Source organism: Glossina fuscipes, unplaced genomic scaffold, assembly GCF_014805625.2.
Source record: "Glossina fuscipes isolate IAEA_lab_2018 unplaced genomic scaffold, Yale_Gfus_2 43, whole genome shotgun sequence".
NCBI lineage: Eukaryota > Metazoa > Arthropoda > Insecta > Diptera > Glossinidae > Glossina > Glossina fuscipes.
Genome location: NW_023998427.1, coordinates 1,429,743 through 1,442,325, shown reverse-complemented (window position 1 = coordinate 1,442,325; position 12,583 = coordinate 1,429,743). Strand labels below are relative to the sequence as shown.

The window sequence follows — 12,583 nt, the reverse complement described above, 5'->3', positions numbered from 1 at the left end:
ACAACCACAACGAACGAATTCACATTCACATAACATTTGCGGCATAAGGTGGACAGTCAGTCATAACGGCCCAAAAAAAAAAAAAAAAATAAAAACATATACTGCACATAATTACAAATCCATACATACATACATACATGCATGCATGCATGTCTACTTGTTCGCATTGATGTATGTATGTATGTATTTATGTATGTATGCATGTGTGCGTTATATAGAGGATTGAATGACTAACATATACCAAATGTTTTTACAATTAACCATTTTGCATAACAATCAAAATTTAAGTTAAATTGCATAACATTTCATGATGGAGTCAGCCAGCGGTCGTGGTGGTGGCGATGTATTTGCTTTGTTTAACAAATTGTTCAGGTTTTTCTTTTTCTGCCCTACATCTCTGACGGTAAACTATGAACAGTAACGTCTAGAGACAGATCAACGAATATCGGACCGTTCAGAATCATTTACTGAATCGATCACGCCGCTCAACGATTCGCCCATCCCATATGAACGTCCTTTAAAAAAATGCAAAGCTTAAGCTTTTTTTGGTATTTTATGAGGAAATTGAAAAAAAAGTAAATAAACGGATTGTATTAGGCTAAGCAATGTAGGACTTCGAATATTCGGTTTTGCCCGACTGTAATGTTGTTTTTATCTTGTTTTTTCGTGCAGTTGTGACCAAACATTAATATTCAGTAAAGAGTTGGGAAAATCGGTATGGTAGGGATTGGTTCTGTTTGATAATGGTCGATGCTTTACTTTGGCTGAATTGTTATTTTTTTGGTCGTATTTAACGGTGCTGGTTGAATAGATTTATATTAAAACGCCTCTGGGTCCCATTAATCACAAATTAATGATTATTTTTGCGCGTATTATAAGCTCATATTAACGACAGATGTACACATAATACTTTATGCACAAAATTGCAAAGGTGACAATAAATAAGTTATAGAGCGCAGACATGCTGCCCAAACATCTGTATAATGGAAACAAGCACGCAATTGGAATTGAGGTAAGTGCTGTGTTTAATTAATTCAATGCATATTTCTGGATACTTTTTTTAAAAAAAACTATATGATAACGCTAACGTATTTCATTTTATTTGCCTTTTCATCTTATATCTGCAAGCAAGACATGCAAAGCAATTGTGTTTTTAATTCATTCTAAACTGTTTATGCACGAATGTTGTTCGTAAGTTTTGTCCAAAATTTGAACTTGTAACGCTTATTATTCAGGATCGAAAGTCTGATTATTTGATCGATTTATATGTATGGCAAACTGTTATATGTAAAATCTGTAACATATCTTATCTATCATAAAATAAATTATTATTATTAGTATATATATATATACATAAATAGTTATCGTGAATTTAGCCAGAGCAATAAATTCTTAGACTAACGTCTTAGAGCACTGCCATCTAAGACTATCTATTGGCTTTACTGAAAGCTCTATCGCCCTTGACATTTAAATCCGCGACCACTGAGTTGTTAGCCGAGACTCCTTGCCTACTCAGGCAAGAAATAACGTAAAAATATATCTACATCTAAGAGCAAGTTGGTTGAGATTCGGACAAACAACTTCCTATTCGCCTTGAATCATTTCTACGCAGTACAGTGAATCATCTCTTGTTAATTTGTTGCATTTAAAAAGAAAAGAGGAAGAACATATCAAGCGCGAAATCTTCATGTCCTCAGTCATTGCGCTTAGGTTTTTGGATTTTCGATGTGGATTCGCAAAAGCCATCGCACAACTACCATCTGGTCTTGGATAATATTGTGGAAATCTGCATGAAAGTAGGCATTTCGCCTCAGTACGTGCAACACACTTTTTTTAGTGCTTTAAATATATATATATATATATATATATATATATATATATATATATAATGTGTCTCGATCGACCAACCTATACGTCCACATTTAAAGGAATATGCGACATTTTTTTGCTGATCGTAGGTATCAAACATTAGCTTTAGGGCTTAAATATTATTCTGCATGCATATAGATATATAGGCAAAGCAGAGCAAGTTTTTTATAATCTACAGGATGGCGTATCGTAACTTTATTACATACATTTAGAATTATCATAAGGCCATGTAGCCATGTAGAACTATATTTCTTCGTTTATACATTCGGATAATAGCTGATGCGGATAATAATAATGAACGCCAAGCCGCACCAAATTTATTTCTCCCGTTCTCAGAGCTTATCTTAAGCGGCCGGGAATTTCATTTTTTTTTTTAATTAAAGATATTTAAAATTCTGTGGCACTTATTTGAAAGTGTTTGCGAACGTTACAATCAAGTTAGGAAATCTCTGGTTTATAAGAGGTGAGAGGATTTGTAAGAAAAATGGACAGAATGATAGATATGGATCTGAATCAGACCTATGTAATTATTTTGTAGGAGAATTACTTCGATTCCACAAACGCTTCGATATAATTATTAATAATTTAAACGTTACGCTAATCACAAAATCCATTCCAATTTTTTTCACTTGTGATTTGTTGTTTTTTTTCTTTTGTAAGTTGAATAACGGTAAAGTCTAATGACCCATAGCGGTTGCTCTACTTTTCTAAGCTGTCTACAGGAAGGCCTTTGTAATTTTTCAGGAAAATGAAAACAAATAATGTATCCTTTCTTTCATATACACAAAGCCATCTACACTATATGTATATATGTATGTATATACTTGAAAATAGTGGCTTTTTGTTTGGATTTTCTTCTTGAATAGACTGAACATCAATATAAAAATGCATTTTCCCTACACTTGAATGGGCTTTTAATACAAAATAGGTTTCACAAAATAATAAAACGTAAAAGCAAAAAAAAAAAAAAAAAAAAAAAAACAATAAGTAAAACAAGCAAAAGAAGTGACTGTATTTTCATCATAAAAATCATCCATCACTTTCCGCGATAGGAAGAAGTATGATAATGTGTCAGCGCGTGTAGACACGCGATGGCATAAAACTTTGCTCATTTTATTCTGAAACTTTTATCGGAGAAATGACGTTTCTTTAAACTATGATTGCTGTAAGACCAACTGTCATATGCGTTGTTTAACAAATCAACTTTAATTATCCCATGGTTGCGGCTTATTGTTTCCCTTTTTCATTACAATTTCTCAGATGAAGTTTAGATTAGCTTTCAAAGCTTTGTAATACGAAATTTGAAATATTTTGAGCACAGTAACAGAGACAGTAGTTAACGTTAACGCGTTAAACGCCTGTTTACATGCATTTAGCTCAAATGACTTAAATTTAATTTGATCTCCTTAAGAGACTCAATGCTTTATAAGCTAATAATTACATTAGTATTTTCAAGCCAATAATCCGATATACTACTATGTTCAAAAAGTAAGACCAATTTCAGTTTTATCCTGTCTAAAATGTATTCATTATTCCAAATCTAATAGCGTTAGGTCGCCTCAAATACTATACACTTATGTCAACGTTTTTTCCAATGCTCGAAGCAGTTGTTATAGTCGATTTTCTGGAATGGCCTTCAATGAATTCATTCAGTGTACTATACCATGATAATCGAAGCAAACTGTTAACATCACCAATTTTGGTGCGGCTTTTTTGGTCTCGGCTCACCTTTTGCACGATATTCGCTCGATCGATCGATTGTTTTCGAACCATATGCGTAGACTCATGTCTCATCTCCCGTAGTAATGAGTTTCACGGCCGATTAATAGTCAGATATCATCTCCTTGCAGGTGTTATCGTGATGCTCTGCTTCAAAGAAATTGCGGGTTTTTGGTACCAATAGAGACTTGACGCATTTTTCAGGCCCAGAATAGTCCGTTTGATCACTAATTGTTAACCGACGATCTTTGAGGAGCGAATCTTTGATTTGTTTGACGTGACTTTGATCGGCAGAGATTGATCGTCGATCTTCTTTGAACTGTTTATATATTATATCACTTGTAAGCATTTCTTTTCGACAAAGTCTGCTCACTAAAATCTGTCTGCAATATCTTAACGTTTTTGCGCAGAAAATTTCATCTCGCAAACAAAACTTACTGCAACCTCCTTGCACGGTGTCGCACAAAACCAAACTTAACAATGGAAACACAATGCCTGTCAGAGTGCCACCAATGTAAAAAAAAAATATCTCTGATATACGATATATCTGCGCAATTAAACCTGAATATTATAATCTTAACTTGATATGAATTTTTGGTATTTAGTGCCAATATGACACTGCCTACATTTTGAAAGCTATTTGAATCATTGTTAACTGAGAGTGCGTGCGTAATGTTTTTATATCCACCATTGAACGATGGAGAGCATATTTATTTTGTCAAAATGTTTGCCATGCCCAGACAGAAACTTCAGAGATCCCATAAAGCTTATAAATTTTTTTGATTAGCATCAAATTCTGAATTGATTATGCCATTTCTCTCCGCCTGTGCGTCTGTGTGATGCGTGAGTGACATTCTCCCGATCGCAAAAATGAAGATATCAACTTTAAATTTGGTAGAAACATTGGAAGTTCTTGCACACTGGTAGCTACTGAAAATGGGCCAAATTGATCAGAGCAGAAGACCGCAATGGAGCATATACTGAGCGCAACTTGGTTTTTCTAAACAAAAATCAGTGGGTTTTTACTCATTGCTCACAAATTATAAATGATAGAAAACTGGAATTTTACCCCAAACACAAGCTTATCCGTCACGATGTCGTAGTTTAGTTTTTCTTAACAATATCTTTTAGTAAAGTAAATGGTGGAAGATAAGTTTTCTCCCATCCACTTGTTACGACAATAAATAAAAGCATGGGGCGCCCACTCGTTTCTTACTTCCTCTAAGTTTTATTAGGATAACGATGATGGGTACAAGAGGTTAGGTCACGACCGAATATAATTTTCTTACTTATTGCTATAACGTTAGCGCTAAAAGAAGGAAGTGCATTTACCTCACCCTTCCCCTTGTAAAATTTAGAAATGTTGTTTATCAGCGTACATATGATATATGAATAATTTCGATCGCACCGATCTTTCCGTCTCGCTGCTGTTAGGAAGCGCATTGCCGAGAGAATTGAATTCACGCAAAAGCCTGTCTTAAGCAATGCGATGCTTGGCCGACTGTCAGCACGTCCGTCGTCTGTTGCTGGATCCTTTATGAACCCAAAAAATGGCACTGAAAACTCAAGCTTATAAAACAACGATTTTTAATTCACGAGCAGAGATTAAGCGGGAAATTGTATATTTGCAAGTATGCTTACAATTATATTGACTGTCGGGTACAGTTCTTTTACGTTTTCATTTTCAATGGACGATGTACTGTAAAAATATTCCCCTGTTTTATGATTTATTGTTAAATAAAAATATAAAATTCTTTTTACAAACGATTTAGCAATTATTCTCAAACTGATTTCTCTCTTCTAAATGAACTCATCTAAAAATTAAAAAAAATAAATAAAATAAAAGGACACACATCAAGATAGATAGCATAACAAGGCAAATGTTCAGCAATCAAATAGGAAATAAAAATGTAGTAGAATCTGTTCATACAAAATAATCTCTTGTCGAATGATGCTCCATAGACTTATCGTCATCAGGCATAAATACATGTATGTATGTACATAGTGTAACTGGTGCTGGTCGCAACCATAGTGATTGTTGGAGCACAGTATGTGCAAAACTTTTTAAACAGATTCTCTTTGGCAATAATAAACATAGGCGCTCCCATACCCACATAGACAAAACTATGGAATCATTTTCATTCATCATTCAGTTCCATCAACAAATGCCTCAACAAAAGAGAGGAAAAAAAAAAGTTGAAATAAAATAAACTGTCAGTACCAACATTAACAAGACAACAGTACTGCTATCAGCGGCAGCCACCATTACGGCCGCCATGGCCACCACCACCAACCAAACACCAAACGTACTGATGACAATCATGATGATGATAATGACGATGATGATGTCTGTAATAATGCGGCTGCATCTCGGAATTGATAACGTTAGCAACAGCCAATCATCCTTATGATTAAATCAGTTGCAATGTAACAACAATCGCAATTTAGTCAAAGTCGACACACACAAACACACAAAAACGCATCTTCTATATACACGTCTGTATAAGGAGGGATTAAAAAAGCGTAGAGCGTAAAATAGCGAATAAATTCACAAAAACATAGAAAATTGCTTTAGTAATGCGAATGATTTTTTAATGATAAGATCTCTGATAAGAAATATAATTTCAACCTGATTGGGAAAATCGCCATACTTTCATTTTTTAAGTACGGATCGGTCATTTATGAATATTTTATAAAGCAACAAGCAACAAGCAACAAAGTCATAGTTGTCTACGTGAGAATATGTCAATGCAATGCGTTCATAACAATCGCAAAGTGTTCGTGCCAATTAGTAATTAAGCAAAACAAGAACGGACAGATGGACAGACATGAGTAGATTTACGCATGTCTGTTCGTGATCCGTCTATTTTCGGAAAAAACATAGTCGTCACAAACATGAAGATAGAACGCTTGAAGAGAATAAAAGGAGCATATAGGCTCTTAATTATCGTGTGTGTGGATCCGTCGAAAAATACACTTAAAAAAAATATACAAAATATTTTTTTTTATTAAACACGAACTAACTTTGACTCTTTAAGCAAAAATGTGTAAGCTTTGGTCGTTGCCCATAAATTATGAAAAATAGAAGGTTAAAAATCTCCTAAATTTACTTTATGGAAAGCATTGAGGTCACGTGTTTTATCGATTAATTTGCCCGTTTTTTTTTTTTTTTATCACAATTGCCTAACGACGGTCACAACGTCAGAGTGATTGCGAAAATTTCTAGATGAAGATTGCATTTGCGAACTAATCTTTGCGATTTAATTTTGAAATTTCAAAGGAAAATTGCTTCGGTGTGGAACACATAATATATTTGAAAAAGTGAAGACCGTTTTCTTGAAGCGATCAGCACGCACGACTTAGACGCGATCAAAGATGCATCTAGATCATGTCTAATGTCTTAATGACAACTCATTGCACAACTTTTTTTCGTTAGACTACGATGACATTGCGTGAATGCGTGTAATCAAGTTGAAAATTTAAAAAAATATATTATTAACTGAGCCGATTTTATGTTACGTATGTATGTATACAGGCACAATTCTGAAATTGTGCAGTGAAGATTTCGAAAGGCACCTCTGCATGATCCAGTAACGCTTGCATGTTGCGGGTATGGGAAGGCGTATAGACTAAATCCTTTATCACAAGACACAAAAACCTTTATGACATACATATATATATATATATATACATATATGACATAGTAGTGGTCACACGATACAAAAAAAAAGGGGGAAGGGGGGAGGAGGTCCATCAAAAATTTGAAATGAAATTTGAATGAAAATATGAAATGCAGAAGTTCGCAGTACTTTAACTCGTATGGGGGAGCGTGTATTAAAAAAAAAAAAAAAAAAAATTAAGACACGTGCCTCGGTCTCCCAACTGTGTGTTATAAGAGTTTAATCAGAGAATAAGCATACACAGGATAAGGATAAGGATAAGGATAAGGAAAAAAATGTAAATAATTAGACTGGAAAATATGCGATAATTAAAAATCAATCAATACGTTTTAGGTTTTTTTTTTTTTTTCTTTTTTTTTGTCTTCTTTTATTGAAAACTAATTGTGCGTCCGTTACAATGAAAGAAAAGCATGACGGCAAATAGAGTGTAGAAAGCACATTCAACTGTGCATAATGTATTATGTGTAAACGACCCCAAACAATAGACGGAGAAAGTCAAGAATGTTGGTTGAGTGGAAAAAATCAAAGTTGCACAAACAATTAATTTTAATGCTTGTTATTGAACGTAGATTAGGGCAGCCGTGGTGCAGGTGATGCAATGGAACGAGTGCTGTGATGTTCGCAGCGTTGTAATATGAATGTCAATGTTTGTTAATGCTGATTATGTGGTATGATCGTCACTTCGTATGCATACAACAGCAAATGCATTATATGTGCTTATATATATATATAGCTATGGTTAATGTCAAACATTGACCGTCATCATTTGTCCATCAAAGTTTGAGAGGAAAAAAAAAAATAAAAAAATAAAATAAATAAATAAAAACAAAATTGAAATGAAATGACAGATAAGTGAAGTGGAAGCTCATGACAATACTCTTCGGATACGTTGTAGTGCTCTTGTTCATGCTATGCTATCTACGAGCATCGGTCGGTAATGAACATGTTTTAGATATAAATGTGCGACGTTCTCCTATCGTAGTATTTTTCAATAAATTGTAAAACAAACCATTTTTTTAATGTTTCCACAGGACGTGTACACACATATTTAATACTTATTTAATATAATAGGCGATAGTATTGGGGTGATTTTTGTTTTCCTCATCTTTTTTTGTTGAAGTATTGATGACCACAAAATGTAATTAGCTACAACTGCTGCACGATTCTGATTACCAGGCATATGTTTGCTGACAGACAGCATATGTGGTTATCGCCGTAAATCAGGGGTAGAATCAGGCGGAGAATCAGGACAGAATTCTCGCAATTTAAAAGTGAAAATCGAATTCAATCACACATGAACAACATTCCGATTTAAGATTTTATTACGATGAACGTAGTTTTGAACTGTTTTGAACGAGCCCTTGAAATGAGTGCATTAATGGTTCATCAATTTTATTAATTTGATTAAAGAGTTGCTACAAATTTCATTTTATCATAAATTTCAATTTTTTTTTCTTACTTTTTTTTAAAGTCGACTTAAAATAATTCATTTTTAAATTATACGAGTTATCCATCAATTCAAGATTATCGCTTTGCTTTGCTATTCCCTTTCACCGATGAATATTTTTGCATTCCATTCATTTGCGTTCATAGCGTAGAGCAATAAGTATATGAGGGAAATGAAAATTGTATGATGAAAAAAAATTAAATTCCTAAGAGTTGTTTCGACATTTGGGTGAATGCTATTACTTTCTTCTCTTTTGTTTCTTTCTTTTGGCTTTGCTTATTAAAATTTCAAAAGTTTTTCCTTTTTTGTGTTTTAAGAGAAATATGTTTTTATGACGACTTCGGCATTTTGTGCGGCGGTTTTCTTTTCAATTTGCCGCACATTTTCTCTTTTCTCATTTCTCCTCAGTGAGATTAACAGGATTATAACCTTTTATTTTGTTTTGATTCAGAGTTTTGCGGTTTTACAGATAAACCAAACCTTCTTACATTGTGCAGTGTTTTAAGTTTTCTGAAGCAGTTGCAAGTAAATTTAAGTGAAAGAACCCGTGCATACTAAAACTATACACGTTTAGCCTGAAACTTTAAGTCACGTTTTTATGCTCATTGCATCGACGATTTGGTTCCGGAAGAATGAACTTTTAAATTGACGTAAACGATATCTGACCTGTCTGTCTTGTGGTCCTATGGTATCTGTGGTGAATACACTGTTGGTTGGAAAACTTATGATATCGTCTTCAAATCTGGCAAAATCATTAGAAGTTCTTGCGCGCAATTTGGCCTAGAAAGTGTAGACCAAATCAGTCCTACACACATTTACCGTGCAACATAAATTGCGATTATCTCGACTTTGGAAAGCAAACCAAGTTATTGCAACATATACGCCAATGAAAATGTCCCCCACATATCCTCTACGTGAGACTATAGTCTATAGAAACTATGCCTATAGAAATATGGCCAACCTATCATTTTATTCTTTTTGCTTTTTCTTCGGTGTGTGTAAAGTGCTACGATCACAGCCAAATATATATTTTTTTCTTGTTTAATTTTATGTTTTTATATATTATATGTACAATTTTGAGTTTTCCACCTCTCCTTGATGAAAATCATCAGGATGAAAAGGAGAAATTGAACTTAAGTTTAACGGGTAGATTGTGCATCCAATTGTTTACGCTAATCATTAAAATTGCTCCGGCGAGTCCTTGGACCTGCACACAAAAGGCTAAAATCTAAAGCAAACTTTATAAAGAAATAGTCGCAGTTTCAATGCATTTGCATTTGAAAACGAATACAATCGTGGACTTTGGCATCCGATTTGAATGCTTTGACGCCTTATATGTAGGCTTTTTACGGGAAAATGTATTGGCTTTGTTCCGATGTTGACAATCGATGGCCGTGGTTGCACGAGGGCGTCGTACACCCCCGCAATATTTACGGTGACCATCAGATTCGCCCAAACGAAACTTTTTCTCAACACTAGATACAATATTTCTGAACTCTTTCGCCCAAAATTTGTATTCGTCGGCAAATGCAATACGGGTATTTCGGTGGCGCTGAAGTAAGGTTGGGCAATTTTGTCTTCATTTCTAAGATGTAGATTGTCCTTAAGAAGTGGCCGCACTTGCCGTTTCGTTGTATTTAGGCCTAATTCTACATTTATTTCCCTGCAATTCATATGTTCATTAGTTGCTAAATGGCGAATGTGCCGGGATGCGTCCACTGCGCTTAATTCAACGCTAATTAACGGAGGCTTTTAAATAACTTGAGACCGTACTGCGGTGCCGATTTATCGATTGCCGGTCTCATTCCTTCAATCTTTCAACTCTCATCTTCCGAGAGTTCGCTTCCACGTGGCCTTTTGCAACTAGCAACGAAAGCAAGAACCCGATTATTCTTCAAAACATATTCAAAATGCCGTGCTAAGAGGAGACATTTTTTATAAAACTGGAGACAAAAATTAAAATGTTCGCCACACAGAGACGGAAACTCGAATGATGATGATTGCATATACTATTATTTTCTATTGAATTACAAACTTACTGCGATAAACTCAGGGAAGGAGGGAGTGAAAAAATAACATAAAAATATATTGCAAACCTTTCGCAATAAAATTTGTATTATTTAAAACGTGGAACGACTTTTCGAGTTAGGATAGTAGCACCAGCTTCGAAACCGCTTATCGATATTATTCTTTATCCTTTTCTTCAGACATGAACATGATTAGATAAATAGAGATATGGATCTTCAAAAGTGCTTAAAAAATGTTTCTTTCGATTTTGAAAACATTACAGATAACTACCGAATGATTCTTACAATGGTGAACGCAGTTTTTGCATAAAAGCTCTGATCCTGCGAAAGCATTGAGAAACTACTCTCGTAAGAAATGACTTATAATAGTGTGGTTGTGTGTGTGTGTGTGTGTGTGTGTGTCTGTATGTGCACGTGTGCGCAAGAAATCGATATTAAGCGGTTTAAAGATAACTTGTATGACCTAAAGTGAGATCATTTAAATTTAGATCGAATAAAATATGCGATAATTTTTTTAACCTATCCGTCTTCCTATCAAGCTATCAAATCATCATATTATGATATTCACTCTCTCTGTAAGTTTTAGCTTCCCGCAAGTTATAATCTCAAAGCTATATTTTGAGTGTTCAAGTTGTTTCATTAAACCCAACAAAACTGACTTAATTCACATGCCCAAAAAGATCATCTTTGTTATATTGTGTGTTTGAAACTAACATCTATTCGCGCCCAAGTAATTACACAAACTTTCTTTTGTCCGGTTACGTAAACAATCGATGTTATGCGAACAATCATTGATCAAGTTATGACCGAGTTATCGAAAATTATTTCAAAAGGATTTAGTCGCGTAACATATCCCGTGAACAAAATTTAACTGACGTATTCCGCAAATGATGGCGAGAAAAAACAATTGACACAAATCTTAATCAGTGGTGCGTTTTATTTACAATGACTGACAGCACACAAGGGATGGACAACTTCAGACTTTGGCTCACTCATAGCGCGATTTCTCGCTTATTGTGGGAGGACTTGTGAACTGGGGCAAATTTGTAAGGTTGCGTTGTTTTGCATATGGCATGACGACAGGCAAAAAGGCATGACTACCTTGATCACCAATACATATACGTATATTTTCGTATGAAGACTTGCATAGGTAGTTTAATACGTCACAACCATTTAACGAATTTAATACAATCGCTCAAGTAAATGTAATAATTAAGCGTGATTGCGATGCAGATGAATTTGATAAACGTTTCATAGATCCAACTTTCTCCAAAATCACAAGAATTGAACCAAATCCAGTCAAAAGATGTGCACAAGGGAGATTTCCGGTTTAAATTGCATATTAAAGTTAAAAACAACTATCGCTATGCGTAATATGAATTGGTAACGGTCGCGACTAGCAAGTTAGTGTTCGCGCGGGTTCAAGTCCCTAGTGCGCGCTCAGTCAGTGAAGCTATAATAATTGCCGAGGGGGCATACCCACCTGGCTCCGACTACTCTTCTGCTCATAGCTTTTTCTTCGCTGACTTCTTTGTGACCATTACCGTACTACACGAGTAAGGGACATCACCTGAGTGACTGATCGTTGAACGAAAAAAGTTTCTAAGAAATGCGAAATTTTCTATTTCCTAAATTTTCTTTCTAATATTATGAAAAATAATTGCTTACATAAGAGTTGAATTCAAGACCGCAACTTATGGTATGGGAAACATAGAAGAAAAAAAAGAAAACATTTTGCTTTAATTGAAAATTATTTTGCTTTAATAAAGAAACGGAACGAAATTAATTTTTATTATAAACTTTATATACAACACAATTTTCCTCATCTTCCTTTTTAACAG

At 34.5% G+C, this 12,583-nt stretch overlaps 1 protein-coding gene across 1 annotated transcript in view; it reads right to left on the bottom strand.

The window, feature by feature from the left end:
- The window catches only part of LOC119637208 (protein sprint), an 81,571-nt gene that overhangs the window by 29,298 nt on the left and 39,690 nt on the right, over positions 1–12,583 (bottom strand). The window lies entirely within an intron of this gene.